This window comes from Carassius gibelio, chromosome B4, assembly GCF_023724105.1.
Source record: "Carassius gibelio isolate Cgi1373 ecotype wild population from Czech Republic chromosome B4, carGib1.2-hapl.c, whole genome shotgun sequence".
Classification (NCBI taxonomy): Eukaryota; Metazoa; Chordata; class Actinopteri; order Cypriniformes; family Cyprinidae; genus Carassius; species Carassius gibelio.
In genome coordinates, this window is record NC_068399.1 from 8,905,047 (window position 1) to 8,925,216 (window position 20,170).

Consider the following 20,170-nt stretch of genomic DNA (forward strand, 5'->3'; position numbering starts at 1 on the left):
TCCTGACAGTAGAATATGAGACAGATAATCTGTGAAAAAATCAAGCTCCTCTGGCTCCTCCCAGTGGTGCTATTGCCATTTGCAGAAATGCACCACTCCCGGTCAAAATGTAGAAAAATGTATATAATAAGCAAGTACAACATGAATCCATTTTCCAAACCGTGTTTTTAGCTTGTCCTGAATCTTTAGGGTAATAAGTGTTTATATTCGGACTATTTTAGATTGCTTCGGGGGTACCACAGCGGAGTAACCCAGTACCTTTGTGATTCTTCATAGACATAAACAGAGAGAAGTAGTTCCAGCTACGATGTTCTTCCGCAAGACGCAAGCAGTTCTGTTTATTAACCGCTAGAGGGTCAAAAGTTACAGACTCCAGCTTTAATTCATTGGAAAAAAAAGCTTTTATATATATATATATATATATATATATATATATATATATATATATATATATATATATATATATATATATATATATATATATATATATATATATAGGCTTTTTTTATATAAAGAAGCTTTTTTTTCCAATGAATTAAAGCTGCGGTAGGTAACTTTTGATGCTCTAGCAGTTATACTATATATATATAATAGTTGACAGTAAGGGTCACATAGTTAACATGAGCAAAACAGTTGACTCAACTGAACATTATTTAATTTGTAAATAAATTTACTACACTGAATTAATGACAAAATATGATGTGTTCTATGCCTGTGATTAATACACTGAAGCCCCTTTCACACTGCCATTCTGGCAAATACAAGGGTAAAGTGTTCCTGTAATTGTTCCCTGGTCGCTAGATTTTGCACTTTCACACTGCCAGTGATGACCCGGGATATGTGCGTGCTTTCACACACAACCCTTGAAGATCCCGTAACGACACGTGACATCAGCGCATGACGTGTAATGTACGAGTCGACAACGCTAGGCACGTTATACTTTAACTGAAGCCAGCGAATGATCTCGGCGTCAGCGCAGAAAGTGAGGAACTAACTGATCTCTGCTTCATTACAGTTTGCACATATGTTTTCGTCGCGAACGTTGATCTTCCTTCAAAACAGCTGGTAAAAGAGTCGCGCGATAACGCGCGTCATCACTTCGACACGGCATTAGACCTAGCTTTTGTTCACACAGCGCTCGTCCCAGGTCGAACCCCGCAATGTTACTATGTCCTCGACCCGGGTTCAAGTCGGTAATCAATCCCGGTACGTGATTGCTTTCACACAGAAGGTTCCAGAAATATTGCGGGTCCGATGTGCAGTGTGAAAGGGGCTTGAGTAACATTTTTGATTTCTTTTTTTGGCTGTAACTCCTGCATTAGGCCTTGCATGGCTAGTGCCTTAGACTTCACTGATGTGAAGGAACTAACATTTTTACATTTCCTACATGTGCATTTTGAAACCTTAACATACTGTTTGAAAAAGCACACATTAAGTAAATAAAAGCTGTTGATTTGAAACATGGTAATTATGATAAAAATTATAAATAATGAATAAAAATATATAAATAATAATAATAATATGTTTATAAATACATACAAATTGGATCCAAATATCAAAACATGTTCTTTATATTTTGAAGTATATTCCAAAATAAAATCAATCATATATATATATATGAATTAGTGTTGTCAAATGTTTAATCGCGATTAATCACATCCAATATAAATGTTTTTATTTTCATAATAAATGTGTTTGTACTGTGTATATGTATTATGTACTATATATAAATACACACACATGCATATATATAAGAAAAATAATTTATTTTTACATTTTAAATATAAATTATAAGATTATAAATATAAATGTAAATATAATGAAAAATATACTATATGTGTATGTATTTAGAAAAATAATAATAAATGGACAGCACAAACACATACATTATTGTTTTATTTTGGATGTTATTATTCGTTTGACAGCACTAATACAAATATTTATTTCTAATATTATAATATTAGATAAGCACTCAAGTGTACAGCAAATAAAATTATTGTGCACACATATGTGACACAATTTCAGCAAATGCGATTCTAAACACCATCACTGTTGTTGATGAGAGGTACTATGGCTTTTCCCCTGTCTAAGAAAGGGGGGATTTTCTTTGCCTAACAATATTATTGTTAATACTAAAACTAATCTCGCAGTGTTCATAGGTGTCTGTTTTGTTGGAGAATAATATTGTTTTAGAAAAATATATATCAGGAAAAGCTTAAAAAAAAAAAAGCTTAAAAAAAACCTGAACATAGTTATCCAAAATCAACGTACACATGAACGTCACTCTAAAACAGGCTAATATTGCACAGAGTGGGATTAATTCCCTCTTAGAAATGTTTGTTCTACACAAACTCCATGGCTTCAAAAACCACCTTTACCACTTTTACTTTTACCTGTTCAGTTCATAAAGGTGTCTGTCAGAAGTTATAATATGCTGGTCCCATACAAAAATGATGAATACACAGGGTTTGAAGGCACAGGTTTCTGCAGAGGTTTTCAGAAGGTCTGAAGATTCTGGTGTCATGATTATGGCTCCTCTTCTGGGATCTGTGACAGAGAAATATTTAAAAAGAAAAACATTATTATTATTATTGTCATCATTTAAAGTTATCTTTGAAATTCTCTTTTTTTTCTCTGTTGGAGATATAATTCTGTCTACAGACAGCTATAAGCTGATGGCAAGTACATGACCTACAGTGGGAATTGATTTGGAACAAAGGATTTTAGCTGATGTTCACCAGTTTGTGTGTGTCTGTGAAAAAAATACAAGCATTTGTGAACAGTGACCTTCTTTATCAGGTGAACATTTCCAGGAACTTGTTTTAATTAAAAACTTGACACCACCATTAAATCCTGAAAAAGTTTGCTCACATTCTGAGATATATATATGTCCAGCTTTACAAGAAAGAAAGAAAATAAAATAATTTAATAAAAAAAAAGAAAACAGAAGCAAGGAAGTAGCAAAAATAAACATAAGATATACAGTCTGAAAACAAGTCTTATCTCATGCAATAAAAAAAAAAAGTATTTACTGGTATACATGACATTAATTTAGAAAATGTAATGATTTTATGCAGCGTAAGACTTAATAGAGTATCCCCTCTGAGCTTAGACCCATTCAACAGGCTAGCCTATGGCTTATTTCAGTGCAGATCAGTGCAATTGTGTGACAGATAAGTGCACTGACCACCACCTCGATTAAATAATTTAGTCATGGGTGTGTTGTGAGGCCAGCCGAGCAGTGCACATCTGAAGTATTAGAGAGTGCGGCACACACCCGCTCTTGGAATCTTCCTCAAAAATAATCTGATGGGCTGCTCGGGTGGGCAGCGGTGCCAGATGGTGGCTGTAGTTCTGAATGATGCCTTGGTCTTAAGTATTAAGTTGGATCAGTGTAATCCTGCACAGCATATGCAGAAGGCCTGCGGGCCTGATCCATCGGGGATACACTTGCACACCCCAGTCACTCATTGATACACTTCTGATCTTCTTCTCCTGCATGCAGCTACATTCCTCATGTTCTTATTTATAGCCAGTCCCTTTCCTCATTTATTACTTAATCTGAAATACTTTCCTTGGTCCATCTTTATGGCTTGAATAAAAAATGCACTGGATATGATCAGGCTTAGGGCAAGATTTATTAACAGGTCAAATTAGCGCGAGAGTTCAATTCCAAAATGGCGCAGATGGACGTGGAACAGACAACCTGCAGATTAAACAACACAGATTCAACATCTGAAGTTTATTGGCAGTTTCTGATTAACAGGTTCAAAGTTGTAGGAAAAAATATAATTTAAACAAAAATGTAATTTATGCATTTAGCAGACACTTACAATGCATTGTGGCTAACATTTTTTACCTAACGTGTTCTCTTGGAATCTAACCCACCCCTTTTGCACTGCTAACGTAATGCTTTACCACTGAGCCACAGGAACACACAAAGACTGTCCTGTAGCGGTGGGATATGAACTGATGCCTCCGAAGAGACTGGAGACTGGAAAAAGTCGAATATAGTACCTCTTGAATTTGGCGACCAATATGTTCTGTAAGATTTAGCAAATTCTTTATCACAAATATTATTCTACATGAAAGCAGCCCAGGGCCACACAATAGTACTGTACTGCGTTTCTGTTAACAGAGTCGACGCAACGACTTGACTGACTTCGAACGCACAGCAACAGCTGCGCTCACTCAAGGTGATTTTTATTGAAACATTACAGGTACACACCCACATTAACAATCAATCACAGTTGTTCCATCATTCAATCAAATAAACAAAACAAAAACAAAACTACAGTTTGAGAGCACATAGTTAACACCCCCACTTGCTCTCACATTGTTAATATATGTAACATCATTTTCCAAAAATAAATGCAGCAAACTTCATCAACTTACACTTGGTTGCAGGCTTTGTCAATACATCTGCTACCATCTCATTAGTTGGACAATATTCTAACATAATTACACCATTATTTACAGTAGACCTAATAAAATGATACTTGATGCCTACATGTTTGCATCTTTGCCTGCTTACAGGATTTTTTGCTAAAGCTATTGTACCTTGGTTATCTTCATATACCTTAGGTGGGGAGTACTGACATTTGTCAAGATTGTTTAACAGCTGTTTAAGATAGAGACACTCTTGTATGGTTGTGGCTAGTGATATATATTCTGCCTCAAAAGTGGACAGTGCGACAGTGGGCTGTTTCTTGGTCCTCCATGAAATCAAAGCACCACATTTGGTTAGGCTTACACAATAGCCTGTTGTACTACGTCTATCACTACTAGCCGCCCAATCTGCATCACAGTATGCTCTTATTCCCAGTGTCTCATTACATTTTCTGTAACACAGCTCTTTGTCAATTGTACCTTTAAGATACCTCAGTACATGTTTAACTGTGGCCCATTGCTCAACAGTTGGCTCTGTGAAATACTGTGCCAGTTTGCATACCACAAAACTTAAATCAGGTCTAGTACAAATGGTCAGATAAAGAAGGCTTCCAACTGCCTCTCTATATTTTCTCACATCAGTCATCTTTTCAGCACCATTAGTATAGTCTAATTTTTGTTCACAAGGTGTCGATCTAGGTTTGCAATCCTGCATGTTAAACCTTTTCAATATTTTTCCCGCATATTTTGTTTGTGACATTCTCACACAGTTATCACTTTGATTAAAATCAATACCCAAAAAATGCCTTAATTTGCCCAAGTCCTTCATTTTGAATCTTTCTGTAATCATGTCCTTCACATTTCTGAGTACATTTACATCACGTGCAGCAATCAACAAATCATCAACCCATATTACAATTATCACCTTTTCATTTTCCGTTTCCCATGTGCAAACACAGTGATCAGCTTGATTCTGCTCAAAGTGGTTTTTGGTTAGGTACTCATGCAGCAATTTGTTCCAATTTCTGCCAGATTGTTTTAATCCATACAGTGATCTTTCCAATTTACAAAACAATTTTCTCATTTGTGTCAGATTTCACCTCATAGCCCTCTGGCTGTTCCATGTATATTTCATGGTCTATTGGTGCATTCAAATAGGCAGTTTTAACATCCATTTGGTGCAAAATCAGGTTTTCTTGTGCTGCTTTTTGCATTATCACTCTGATACTCGTCAAATTAGCTGTAGGGGAAAATGTCTCCTCATAATCTACACCTCTCTCCTGACTGTATCCTTTTGCCACATAACGTGCTTTGCACTTTTCAGATCCATCTATGTTGTTCTTGATTGCATAAACCCATCTACCCCCCACTACCGTCTTACCCTCTGGCAAGCTACTTAGGGTAAATGTGTTATTCTCTATAAGTGACTGCATCTCCTCATCCATCGCAGCAACCCACTCTTTTGATCTATCTGAGGTTACAGCTTCTGTGAAAGTTACAGGTATGTTACATGTCACTCTATAACAGTAATCTATGTTAATCTGTACCTGATCAGTTTCCTCATCAGATGCCTGTTGAGAAACATAGTCATGGAGATAGGCTGGCCTCCTCCTCTCTCTAGGAGGATACCTTGTGGGCTCAGGCATAGCTTCAACTGTCTGGGTCTGAGGACTGCTACTCAGTTCCTCCTCTTTGACTGGAATCTGGTCACTTACTGCATTTTCATTCACATTCTGCCTAATCCTATTGGCCCTCTGCTCCAGATCATCATCACCATCATCATCATCTACAATGCTGGTCTGAGTCTGCTGTTCAACACAGGTCTTAGAAATAAAGGTCTTTTATTCACTTGTTCTCAGGTCACTGAGTCTGAAGAGAACAATGTTCTCACACGCTGTCATCTCATTCATCTTCACCAAAAGAGAAATCCCTTATTTCAGGATGAGAACAGCTGTTCCTCTGTGAAGCACTGCTCATGTGTACCGCACACGCACAGAAAGGTGAGTGTCTACAGTCTACAATAGATGTTGCAAACTATGATTGAAGAAATTCTCACAATATTTGCACTGAAGAGGAGTAATTACAAAAATTACATTGTCATTATACAGCAACAATTCCTTTGCTAAATCACTGGTGAAATATTTTCAGACCATAGACAAAGACAAAATAGACAGTGATGAAATAATGTGGACCGTTTTGATTCCATTCAAGTGAATCTTTTACGTTAATTGTACACAATCTCAGATTTGAATATAAATTGGTCAAAAACATCACACAGGTAAAATATATATTTTTCCTTCTCTCTCCCATGAGATTCTTGTTGTCAAATTCTGCTTCACTGAGTATTCTAGTTAGTTTACACTGCTTCAGTGGACACATGCACATAAACACTCTGACAGCACAGAAGGCACATGTCCACCAAAGCCTATAGAATCCACTGAGCTCCTGGCACTTGAAACTCCCAAAAATGAAGTCAGTGTAAATAAAATAAAATTTAAATGTAAATAAATTAAAACTTCAGAGTTTGAATGCTTTCATGTAAACAACTCAAGAATTATGACTGAAATTCATCAAATGAAATTTCAATGGATTGAAAAGAGAGGTATATACTTGAAATTATTAGATCAATGGGAATAAATGCAGAGTGCATTGATTCATATGCTTACATGATATGAATGTGTTTATGTCCATGCGGTGGTAAAGCATTAAGCATGCATTAAAGTTTGTTTGGAATAGGTGTAATGCACATGTAATAGAAAGTTTGAAATGGATTGCAGCGTTTAGGGTTCAATTAAACAGAACTTTCAGAATTTGAAATTGGACTGGATTCATTCCGACTGAGGAAAATTAGTGCATATAAACATACCTAAGGCTACGTTCACACCGCAGGGCTTAATGCTCAATTCCGATTTTTTGAAAAAATTTGATTTTTTTGCAAGGCTGTTCACATTTCCAATTAAATGCGACCTTTTGTGATCTCTTGTGTGAACGTGAAATGACCCAGAAGTGACCTGCATGCGCAGAAGAGTACTCAACGGTGAAGGACATCACTCGTTGTTAGCCGAAGTAGCAAACGTTAAACATGGATGTCAACAACAGTGTAGTCAACAGCGGAGCTCTTTTTGCAATATTAAAGTTATTTCACCACGGAGCCAGCACAATTACAATCTTCTCGATTTAAGAAGAAAATTAAAAAGAAGGTTTTCTCAGATACAGGTCGCATAGGGGCAAAAAAATCGGAATTGGGTCGTTTCAGGCTGCAGTGTGAACGTAGCCTAATTTAGCCTTGGGTGTCTCTTACATTTGAAATTTAAGACATGCTGCCAATAATCTGACATGGGATACGTATACCTTAAAAAGAGAAGTGGACCCAGAACCAGAACCTGAGGAACACCTCTAGAAATTAAGTAGACACATTTAAAACATTTATGTACCAGTATAAATAACAGATTAAATTAAACTCATTTTGTAGGGGTTAGAGAGTTTGTGACTTAACATTGATTGGGAGTTGTTAATAAATGTTTATTTGCCTTTAATTAAATTTAATTAATTTATTTGTTTGGTCATAATCATTTCTTAAAATGAGAGGGTTGCATTTTTGAACTTGATGAATGCAGCTAATACTAAATATGTGTAAAAACTGAGAACATTGTAAGAGATTATTAGGTTTTTACTGCCATCCTGTAACATTTTTTTTTAATGATGTCAATTACCGTATGACACGATTTTAAGAAATGTTAAATTTTTATAATAGGAGGGACTATTTGCAAAAATGCTACATGAAATGTCTGTAATTTTTATTTTATTTTTGCCCCCTTTTCAGCATCAGCTAGTCAACCCAGGGACCACCCGCAGTCTATTCAAAGAGCATTTAATAATGCATATGTCATGTAAAAAATGACAAGAGCTGTGTAAAATCACAGTCTCCAATCTGACTATCTGACATAACAAAACATTCCGGAAGTTATGTATACAGATTTCCCTGGAGCTAGTTATGTTTGTAAGGTTTGAGGTTGAATAAGAACATGAACTGTTGGGGCAGTACTTGTCTTCAGATAATTTACAGATAATAAGAAGCACAGTGGACCAGACTTTATGTATTTGCTGGTTTGCATATACTGCATGTTGTGTTGATTTAATGAACATGACAGATAATCTACACATAGCCCTTCCATTTGAAAGATTCCATCGTTATAGAAAATAACTTTTATTTTATTTTATTTTAATGATTACCACTTTATGTTGCATAACAAATTGACAACCTTTTGTATCATAAAAATAATTTAAAATAAATTAATATTCTTATAAAAATTAGGTGACAAAAACATGAATGTAGCTAACCAATGTATTCATAGTTTGTAGTAGTAGTTTGCTAGTCAGAGTTAAGTAGATGTAGGCAAGGATTGGCTAAAATCAACTGAACGTTTTTAAAGTAAGCAGGCTATCTGTCACGTCACTTTCACATTGTCTACTGAAGTTTTGACTATATCCACTAGGTGGCACTATATAACTCTTCAAATCTTGTTTTCCCATAGTCCCCATCTGCTTTAACTGGAAACTCCACTATAAGTTTGCATACTGAAGTATTATGTCTATGTGAGCTGACAATAAACAGTGTCCTCTCATTTATGTATTTTCATGACTTTGTTATTGTGGTGGACACAAAACTTATTTTGAGAAGACTGTAGAAAAGAATAAAATAAAGACATTTGATTTGAATTTGATTCAGAGTGCTCTGACTCTACCAAGCCTGTCAACTACTGCCATCTACATGCGCCTATGGAAGGCAGATGAGCTGTGTACTCTATATTAAAATTGAAATGGCAGCGTCCACAGACTTATTTTCCCTGGACTCTGCAGCATTAATGTAACCTCCATTTAATGATGCAAAGCAGATTAAAGACAGCTTTATGGGAAATCTCCAATGGAATGGTAGAAATGCATCTCTTTGGGCTGCACGACTAAGGTCAGTATTTATTGACGTGCTTTTAGGAAAAACATTTGCATATGATCTACATTATATGGCCTAAACTACTTCTATTGAACATCTTTGGGAAGAATTGGAAAACCGTGAAATCATGGCTGTTTTATCTGTCAATGCTGAGTTTAAACGATTGACAACACTTGGTTTCAATCAGGTCTATAACACTTTGAAAAGCTATCCACCAGCATTCCCATTCATCTGGGAAGAAGTGCTCAGCTGGTGAATACAGCCCTCCAAGTACATGACTATGGATGATGCTGCCATCTTGGAAAAAGTTTTTTTTTTGTTTGTTTTTTTCTCATATATATTTGTGTGTGTATATATATGATTTGTGTGTGTATATATATATATTTGTGTGTGTGTGTATAAGACACACGTGTTCTCTGTCCAGGGAAAACAACATGTTGTCAGGAGCCTAACTTTAGAAGTTTGGGTTGTCACTATAAGGCATGTGATATAAATGAGCTTTGTTTGTGTGTTTTAAATGCCGTATGTGCTTCTCTGTGTTTTGGTACATGCAGTCAGAAGAGCTTTTTCAAGTGTTTTGTGTGATTGCTGTGCTGTAGAGTATGTGGGTGGACTTAAGTGGAGTGGGCTTGTGTCATATCACAACATGACATTATTCACACTGGACTATTACTCAACCACAATGTTTTGAGTCAAACAACACAAAAGTGTTCTGTAATAAATGATTTTCCTTAATATTCCATTATCAGGGATGTTTGGGTATATCTTCTGAAGCATAAAACCCACCTGCTTATAACATGCTAGGCACATTTCACCCCAAAATCAAACAAAAAATGACAAATAATACTGTGCAAAAATTTTTAGAAGATGATAGATTGTTAAAAATTTTGGATTTATGTTATTATCCATCCAGTTATTCTGGATAAAACCTATGTACTCTATGATTATGGAGCCTGTCCCAGCACCTCGGGCTGTAGGCAGAGAAATTTAATGTATATATACTGTATATATATATATATATATATATATATATATATATATATATATATATATATATATATATATATAATATGTGTGTGTGTGTAGAAATATAAAATAATAACAATGATAAGAATAACAACAACAATAATAATTAAAACTTAGAGTAATGTATTCAATTGATGGGAATTTGGGGGTAACGGTCTGTGCATTAATTCATATTTGAAACTTTCTTCAATATTTTTGTTGTGTGGCTATGAATAAAACATTTTACTGTATTAAATCTGTTGCGCACTGGGTGTAGTTTTTGTGCAGTTCAATTCATAACTAACTGTATTGTGAAGAATAGAAAGGATATTCATAGGCTGGCAAATCTAAATTTGGTCTTGGTCTTTATCTGTTTGTTGTTTTCACAGAATTGTATTCTCGCACAGACTTGACTTGAAATTGAACTAGGTAGACATGCATTCGACTTTATGCTCTTTATGTTTAAAGCGGCATAAATCTGTCTGCTTCCCAAAGGATCTACACTAGCAACACAATTGACAAAACATAATATGAAGTGCATTTCAAGAAATATTGCTGGCAGTTTGTTAGAATGTCATAGAGACTTTAGGACTTTTCAAAAGTAAGAAATTCTAACTGCCAAGAAACACACCTAAGAAACCGCATATGACCTCAAAGGGAACATGGGATGCAAAATGCACTTTTGCATGGTGTTTGCATATAAATGTGCCTTAGTGTGTGGACACAACCACCTTAGAAAAAAAACAAAACAATAAATCCATTCACTTCAGTCTCAATTATCAAGTTATTTAGATTTTCTAAGCAGTATGGCGTCATACTGTCAAGGCCTCTTCATGTATTACCATCGGTGCATCTCAATCATGAATTCGGTTTCACTGGTAAGTTCCCTAGCTCACTGAACGTTGGGACAGTGATCACTCAAATTCGAGTGTACTCGACTTTGTACAATGTCAACGGACAACATAGTACAACGTCATCGCTAGAATTAATTAATTAACCGGCAGGTCCAATCTCATTTTGATATTATTTTTATTTTCTTTAACCCTCTGGGGTCTGAGGTTGTTTTGGGCCACTGGAGAAGTTTTGACATGCCCTGAACAACACAGTCTCACTCCAACTCATCATATATTGACGCTTGGTCAGGACACTTTGGCATCGCTTTTTGATTTACAGAGTACCCCTTTAGCATAAATTTTTAGATATGCAGGGTCCTCCATTGCTTTAAATAAGAAACCCTTAGCATCAATATGCTGAAGCAAAATGCTTATCGCCATGATTAAATCATGTATTGGGCAATAATATTGCCATTATTGCATATATGTTGGGGTGTGATTTTTCAATGTAAACAGTCACAACAGATTTATTTATATTACACTATTTACACATTTATGAGCAGGTAAACAAACCCCTGCCCCTAAATCTACCAACAACATGCTTGTAATGCTTTTATACTGCTTGTTTATGGTTGGTTTTTTTTGCAATAAATACCTGTGACTGTACTTTTATTTGCCTTTTACATGTTTTTTACTGTTCAAAAGTGGGTAGGTTTAGGGTTGGGGTGGGGTTACATGCTCCAATAAAAGAATACATTTATATAAAATTATTTATATTTAATACAATGCATGAAAACCATTAAATTAAGACAAACAGCCGAAAACAATAGAGTACCCTGTGCTTTGAAAAACTGTCCTGACCAAACGTCAATATATGACGAGTTGGAGTGAGACTGTGTTGCATTTGTGTTGTTTTCAGTACCTTAAAAACATATTAATGGTTAAACTCTAATAACACTGTAATCCAGTGGGCAACAATAGTATGTGAGCAGCATGTATGTACATGATTGTGTTTTTGAGAAATCAACGTTTATGCATGGTTAGTGAAAAACAAAATGTTTTAAATCACTTGAATAAGGCCGTAAAACAATACAGAACATTGTTTCACAGGTTTTTTTTTTTCAAAACTATGTGAAAATCATCTTGTTTGCTCACTTGTTTGTATATTTTTTGTTTGTAGTTTATTTAGAATATATTACACTTAACACAGAAGACACAATCAGGGTAAAAAAAAAAATAGTAAAAAAAGTAAATAGTAAACTGATAATATATTGTATTACTGATAAGAATGGACGTGCATATATTTCTGTCGATGGGCCACTTATCTGTGACATTTACAGCTTTCTGATACATTTACACCTCAGGCGATTGTGAACACCAATAGCCGGTATACCGCATTAAAACATTTATCACATCAGATACTTGCGAACAAAAGCTAAGTTAGTGAACAATTTTACCATTTGGAAAAACATAGTCTAAACAATAGACAATAAAATTTGTTTTTTTTTAAAATACAGCTGAATTGGATATGGATAATATTTGGCTGAGATACAGCTATTTGAAAATCTGTAATCTTCGGATGCAAAAAAAAAATCTAAATTCTGAGAAAGTGCATTTGAAGCATTTGTGCATTTGTCCAAATTAATTTTTAGCAATACATATTACGAATCAAAAAATACATTTTTATACATGATCTTTACTTAATATCGTAATGATTTTTGGCATAAAAGAAAAATCTGTCATTTTCATCCATACAATGTTTTTAGGCTATTGCTAAAAATATCCACCAGCAACTTAAGACTGGTTTTGTGCTCCAGGGTCACAAATATAAGTGGCCAGCTTATGAGGTCACTGAGATCTGGACCTCTGTAAATTTTTCATATTCAAAAAAAAAATCTGTTCTATGATTGACTAATTTGCAGCTAGACTCCTCATATGAATGTCTGCATGTAGGGCTGGGCTATATGACGAAATATATCGTCTGGATGATAGAAAATGTCTATCGTTTTATATAAGGCTCTATCGTTTACGCTACGATAAGGCGTTTACGGCAGAATTTTATAGACCAGGGTAATTCTCAACAAGATGACCAGCCAACCCAAACCGAGGAGCTAGTACCTAAGAGGGGCGACTTCTGTTGCATGGATGCCTAAAACGGATGAAAAAGTTGAAATGTTTTTAACTCGATGCGGTGCAGACGCGCCTGGAAAAAACGGGCGCATTGCACCGCGCTTCCATTATGACCGCGCATACCACGCGCCTACATTGGAAATAACGAACTTGAGTGCGCAAAATACGAAATATGTGAACAGCTCCACAGGCTTTTACCCGTGGCACACCATATAGCCATAGCTCCCGCAGATGGAAGGAGATCACTTCTGCTGTTGCCAAGCATATCTACACGGTCGATAATAGCGGGTTGAAATATTTTAATGACAGGTGTTAACATGACCAACAGTCTTGCTTGAAAAAAAGGTTCTAAATAAAATAAATATTTAGTCCATACTACCTTTATTTGTGTTGTATATAATTTCAAACTGCATTTGCACATTGCAATTTTATATAGGGGAGAGCAGGGGCGAAAGTGTCATTTTAAAAGATAATGTTGTATACAGAGATATATTTCTGCTGTGGCCAGTAACTCAGAAGTGTTGTCTAACAATACCAGGTGGTATTTTGTAGAAATGCAGAAAGACTTCAGTATAATTTCACTTTGAACATAAGTTGAACATTGTTACTTTCGACCCCATCGGTTGGGACGAAAGTAACACACAGGTGGTCAAAAGTAACACAACAATATAAGCTAGATTTTTTTTCTGTTACTCTTATTTTTCTTAAGTATACCTGATTGTGACCTTGTTAATAAATAACTGCAAACATATTTTTTCCTTTATCTTTGCAAAAAAATTATTAAATTACATTTTCATATTTTCATTTTAAAGTTTCATCAGATGTCTTAAAACCTGACTGTATTTTTTTAATTGTAAATTTCAATGTATTTTTATATAATAATAAAAAAATTCTACAGAATGCACAATATAAAAATTTAATCACATTAGCATAATAAAAAAACTCTAAACATAATGTAACAGTAGGCCTATTTATGTTTCCATCCAGTTGTTTTTATGCATGAATTGAAAATGTGCATTAAAACATCTGGAAACACTGCAAATTCACAGGTGGAGGTGTAAAGGCTAAGATATGGCTAAAACCTAAATATAAATGTGACGTAGCAGCTGCCAAGAGAGAGATGTTCCTCTATGTCAAGAAACACCCTCTATAAAACATCTGGATAAAACCAGACCTCTGTCTGTCTTTCTGACCCTCACTAAGACATATTCTTTTGGTATAATATGACATAAACATTTGTAAGAAATGATGCAAGATGCAGAAAGTCACAATATAGCTTGCACTGGAACAAAATAAATACTTTTTGTGACTGTAGCGGGACAAAAGTAACAACTGTTACTTTCGTCCTGACAGGAACTCCTGACATTTAAACTCGATTTAATTTTATATAAAAAAAAATTGAAAATGCAAACTTTAGGATGTGTTAAAGTACTAAATAACCTGTAGATTGATCATTACTTTGACACATAAAACAAGAAAAACAACACGACTAATAAAAAAAAATTACCGCTACAACAATTGACTTTTTGTACTCGAAAACAGTTTTACGGACCTAACTTCGGGAAACGATGAGGAAATCACATGATATTTCTCAGCTCCGTCAAGGATTGCATGCTGAACATGCTGTCATAGCTGGGAATGCAAATGCAGAAAGAGGCTCGGAGAAAATCGCTTTGTTACTTTCGTCCCGTGTTACTTTCGCCCCAGTTCTCCCCTAGACTATTCAGAAACTGAATTAATAGAAAAATTGCTATATCGTTATGTATATCGTTATCGGGATATCAAATGAGCTATATTGGGATATTAAATTTTGGCCATATCGCCCAGCCCTATCTGCATGTATAATTCATAATGTTTAGCGTCCGTGGTATGAAAATGATCGCTGAAACACACTTCAGAAGTGAACAAGTCTTCAGAGTGTTGTGTGTGAGATCCAGCCATTATAAGCGTTTTTTGACTTGTTTTTCCACTAAATTTAACACTTTAGAAAGTTAATAAAGTTGGAAGTTGCGGTTTAGGGTCAGCCATAACTTTATCTTATCTAATTTCCAAAATATTTGGAATAATTTTGGTTTATTTTATTTATTTATAGGTTTTTGTTTATTTTAATAGCAACATCTGGCAACATCGCATCGCCGGCATTAGTCTGAGATTTATCACGCCTGCTGAGGGCCCGGAAGAGGATGTTCGTTGCCTCCAAAACGATGGCTGTGAGCAGATTCTTTTGAATCTGAGAAGTTGTGATTTGATGATGCCTTTAAAGGTGTGTTTTGGGTGAAAACTTTCTGTGCAGTAGTGAATGTTGGTCTGTGTCTTTGAAGTAAACCTTGAAGTCTAACTGTCCTGATTCTTCAAATTTGGGTCCTTTATATGAGACCACATCCAAAAAGTTGACCTCTGACCTGTCCATACTGTATTTGACTTTGTTGGATTCCTGATGTGAATTCAGGTGGGTGATAGCATTACCCTTATCGGCTGGCTTAATTACTATCTCTGTGTTGCGTTGTAATTCAGAGCTTTTCTCTCGCCTGGGGTCAAATTGGGGGTCACACCCAAGCCCCAGTGTAACTTTTTGAAAGCAAAATTGTCAGTCTTAATGATTTTGTCTATTTCTTTGGGCAGGCTAGACAACGCGTGCTCCCAATTGGAGGGGTGAGTGAACGGTACTCTGGTTCTTTGATTTTTCTGTCCCTCAAAATTTTTTTCTAATTTCAATCTGCGTTGGTATGCCTTCATGTCGGCCAAAAATTCTTTTTTTCTACATTTTTATGGGGTGGGGATGTAGGAGTGGCCCCTTCTAAGGACTGAGGTTTGATCATCCGTTAACACAAAGGACTTTGACAGGTTAATAATGAGCTTGTGTGAACCACATTTTGGGTTATCAGGGTTTACAAGTTTAAATGTGAAGGAGAGCTTTTGCCGTGGCAGGTCTCCAATGGACCCCGTCATTTTCCACATGAAAATGTGCAGAAGCCAGCAGCGGGATAAAGTTAAAGTTCTTTTTAATGAAGCTATTCATGTGCTCCAACATATCCTGCTCTGTCTGTGGGAACGCTCTCGAGAAATTGATTAGGGGGACAACTATTTCTGTCTTTGGTAGAATCCTTTTCGCCGTTTTGTAGGTCTTTTGAATTTCTGTTATGGCTGTCATTCTGTACCTCTGTTTTGGATTGTTAATGCCAAATGACAGCACGATTTTCTCAGGTACCCTGACCAATGTGGCCCTTTCTAAAAGATGGCATGCATGCTGGAACTTAGCACCAGGGAAACTGTCCACTTGGAGATCGGGTTCCTCATAGCGAGGAAGTCTAGAGAGGTTAGAGTCCCCAAAGATGACTATTCTCTTTTTTAACGTGAGGCTCCAATCTACCAGTTATTTTTTTTTTTAAATGTGGCGTAACGGGCTATTAAGGGAACTGGTAGATAGACTTTCAATCATTTGGGTTTCACTTCTGTCAGTTTCTGTTGACAGTCTGGATGTGTTTATGTTTTCCCTAGGCGCAAGAACCTCAGGAGATGGTGCGGGCCTTGGAACGCTGGGTTCACCCTGTTCATCCCCCATGTCTCTGGTTGGTCGTTGGACCAGGTTTGGTATCCGTTCAAACTCCCGAAGGAAGTCAGAGAGCGGTGAAGGTGGTTTTGCCAGAGTTGGTGAGTAGTCAGAAAAAAGAATACCACTATATTGGGATTGATCTGAGACACAATTGGGGTAGACACTGGGGAAGAGGGGACCAATCTGTGGTCTGTGTCTAACATAGGGGAGATGAGTGGGGAACCATTAGGCTCTGGTGTGGCCTCTTCAACCTGAGGGGTGGGTACCCTATCATTTACTTGTGGCTCTTTCTCCTGACGTGGAGGAATTAAGACCGGCACTGGTGTCACAAGATGGCTCTGAGCTAAAGGGGCCACAACAGAGATTTCCGGCCTCTGTGTCTCGGCCCGGCTCTGGAGTGGCGGTATCATTAAAGAGGGTTCCGCATCTGGACTTGGGTGGCGGCTCTTATGTTTTCTCTTCCTCTGTTCACAGGGTTGAGGCACCTCAGCCTGTATGGGCTGGAGTGTCTCTGGTAAGTCTCGGGGTGGTGCTTCCTCTTCAAAGGACCAGTCTCCTTTATGTGGAGTAGAGCTAACGATTGCTTTTTCTGGTAAACAGAGTGTTGGAGAGGTTTGTATTTGTGTGTGTTTTTGACTGACTGCTTGTATCACAGGGGTGGTGTTGGCGCGAGGTTCAGTCGGTGGAGGTGCAGCGACCTGTGTGGCAGTTCGGCTGGTGGAGGCCACCACCGCAGCATAAGTGCGAGGAAGTACGGTCCCCATTGTGATATGCTATTTACACTAAGTGCAAATAGCAGCATTTTTTTGTGATATGCTATTTACACTAAGTGCAAATATCCATAGATTCTATTTATACTATGTTAAAATAGTAGGATTTTCTGCTATGACAAACGTTTGACCTTCTGAGCTGATTGTCAGTTGATGTATTTTGTAATCTTGACTATCTGAAAATAACATGTTTGGTGGGCAATATGTGTGTTTGCATGAATAATTAACAAATTATAAAATTATCCACCCCACAAATACAGTATTAACAAACTTTGATGCAATAAATAGGGTATGATTTAAAAGTGTGCAAACTGCATTTTACACGGGATTGCTTCTCCAACGCAATGGAGGTGGAAATGGGCTTCTCCACGCGGCTCGCGCTGAAAAGCGATGCGGTGCGGGAGTTAAGACTGCAGTTTGAGCCAGCGGCTCGATATTGATATGAACAGACACATCCACATCCTCCACTTCAGGTGAAGGTAGGTGAGAAAAGTCCTCTACTTCAAATGATCACTCTGTTGCAAAGCTACTTGCGTCATTACAGTCACTCTCCATTTTAGCGTCTCTGACAGCAGCTGTCAATCAATCTGTCACTGCGGGTCTCAGGTTCACGCCGCTCTCGCTCAGCCCCGCCCTCGGTTCGTCCCCTCTATCTCCGCTGTGATCTGCCCACTTTTCAGCATTTTTCAAATATTGTCAGTGGGTGGAGTCAGGCTCGGATCAGGGGTTTAGTTACACTTTAAATTGTCTTTGAGGCAAGTTAAAAGAGGGTTAAAACATTGTTTTGTTACATTTTCTGTCAACATTTTAGCCGAATATTAAATATAAACGTTAATTAGATGTGTTAGATTAGATTGCCTTTTCAGATCTTCTATTGCATTTCATATTTATCAAATTAGCTTGTGTGGTTTATATTTCACGCTACAGAAACGTGACGTTATTTCTGGTAAGGAAGCATAGTGATCGTGGATGTGCCCTAGTTTTTGCAATGCATTGTGGGATTTTTCAGGGAGCAAACATTCAAATGCACTGGAAGGAATTCGCGATTGAGACAGCCCTTAAAATGGCTCCTGATCAGTGCCCTGACTACTGGAGAAGGAAGCTGATTGAGACAACCCCCATATTTCAATGTCTGCCGTGTCATATACACTTTCTGCCATTTTCTTCACACCCGAGCAGCTGTAGTGACAAAAATGTTTATTAAGCAATGCAGGTGATTTGCAGTTGGGTGTAAAAGTGAACATAAGTTTCTTAGAAAACTATATACCAGTATCCCTTCCATTCATTAAAAAAAAAAAACACTTGAACAATTGTCTTGAAAAAAAGTCTCTGCTCTTCTCACACAGAACAACCTCTTAAAGATCAACCAGTCTGGCTTCAGAAATGGAAATTGAACTGAGACCTCCCTGCTCTCAGTTGTTCAAGCCCTAAGACTGGCAAGAGGGGATTCCATATATTCAGTACTTATCTTGCTGGATCTGACCACTGGATTGACACAGTTAACCACCTGATACTCCTGACAACCATCTTGGCAAACGGCATCTCAGGAACCTCAATCCAGGGGTTCAATTCTTACCTCTCAGATGTGTCCTTAAAGGTGTCTAGGAGGGTTGAGGTGTCCAAGTCACAACATCTAGCTACTGGGGTGCCTAAGGGCTCAGTTATTTTACCACTTCTCTTGTCTGTCTACATTGCATGACGAGGTTTTTTTCATTTAGAAACATAGCTTTTCATATCAATGCTAAGATGATGACACTCAACTCTACCTCTAATTCCATCCCGATGATCTAACAATAGCTGCTCACATCTCAACATGTCTAACAGTCATTTCTTGCTGGATGAAGAACTGCTTGTGGTTTAAGCAAACCCATCACTTCATCACCATTTGTATATCCAGCTATGCACATCACCATAACACCTTTTATTTACCGTAACAAAATTTCACAGACTACACTGTTTAAACTGTCAGGTCCTGCAGATTTGCATTATGCGTAATTTTTTGGTCTAGGATGTATGTCTGTTTGCAGACAGAGACTTCTTCACCAGCTACCGGCTATAATCCTCATTTGCGCGCGCACGTGTTTGTGTGTGTGTGGGAAATGCGGTGCTGAAGTGAAATAGCTGGGCAGTTTGATAGCGAAATATAATAGGCTGTCTAATAAAAATAATAATAAAAATAATGATTATTATTATTTAATACATTAATAGGAGAATGAGCCTAATAACGTCTTGACTATCGACAGATACATCTGCTTACGTCGATATCTCTTATGATACTATCATCTATCCGCACAACGCTATGACACCTCTGTTCATCAAATTGCACTCGCTACCAAAAGCTGCTCACATAAAATTGAAGTCATTGCTATTTGCCTGCAAAACAACAACTGCCTCTATACCCATTTACCTGCAGTTAATTTACTACTTCTGATGTATGTAACCTCTAGAAGGATGTGTTCCTCAACTGAACAGTGAATTATAGCGCCATCCCAAAGAGTCACAAAATCACCTTCGCTGACTTTTACCTTAACTGTTTCCT

General features: G+C 37.0%; 1 protein-coding gene across 2 annotated transcripts in view; it reads right to left on the minus strand.

The window, feature by feature from the left end:
- Positions 1-1,853: 1,853 nt before the first annotated feature.
- The window catches only part of LOC127956420 (potassium voltage-gated channel subfamily A member 1-like), a 32,004-nt gene continuing 13,687 nt past the window's right edge, over positions 1,854-20,170 (minus strand). For both annotated transcript variants that reach the window (XR_008153557.1, XM_052554296.1), the window contains exon 2: positions 1,854-2,547. The gene's annotated coding sequence lies outside the window, so the exon portion shown is untranslated. The remainder of the gene's footprint in view (positions 2,548-20,170) is intronic.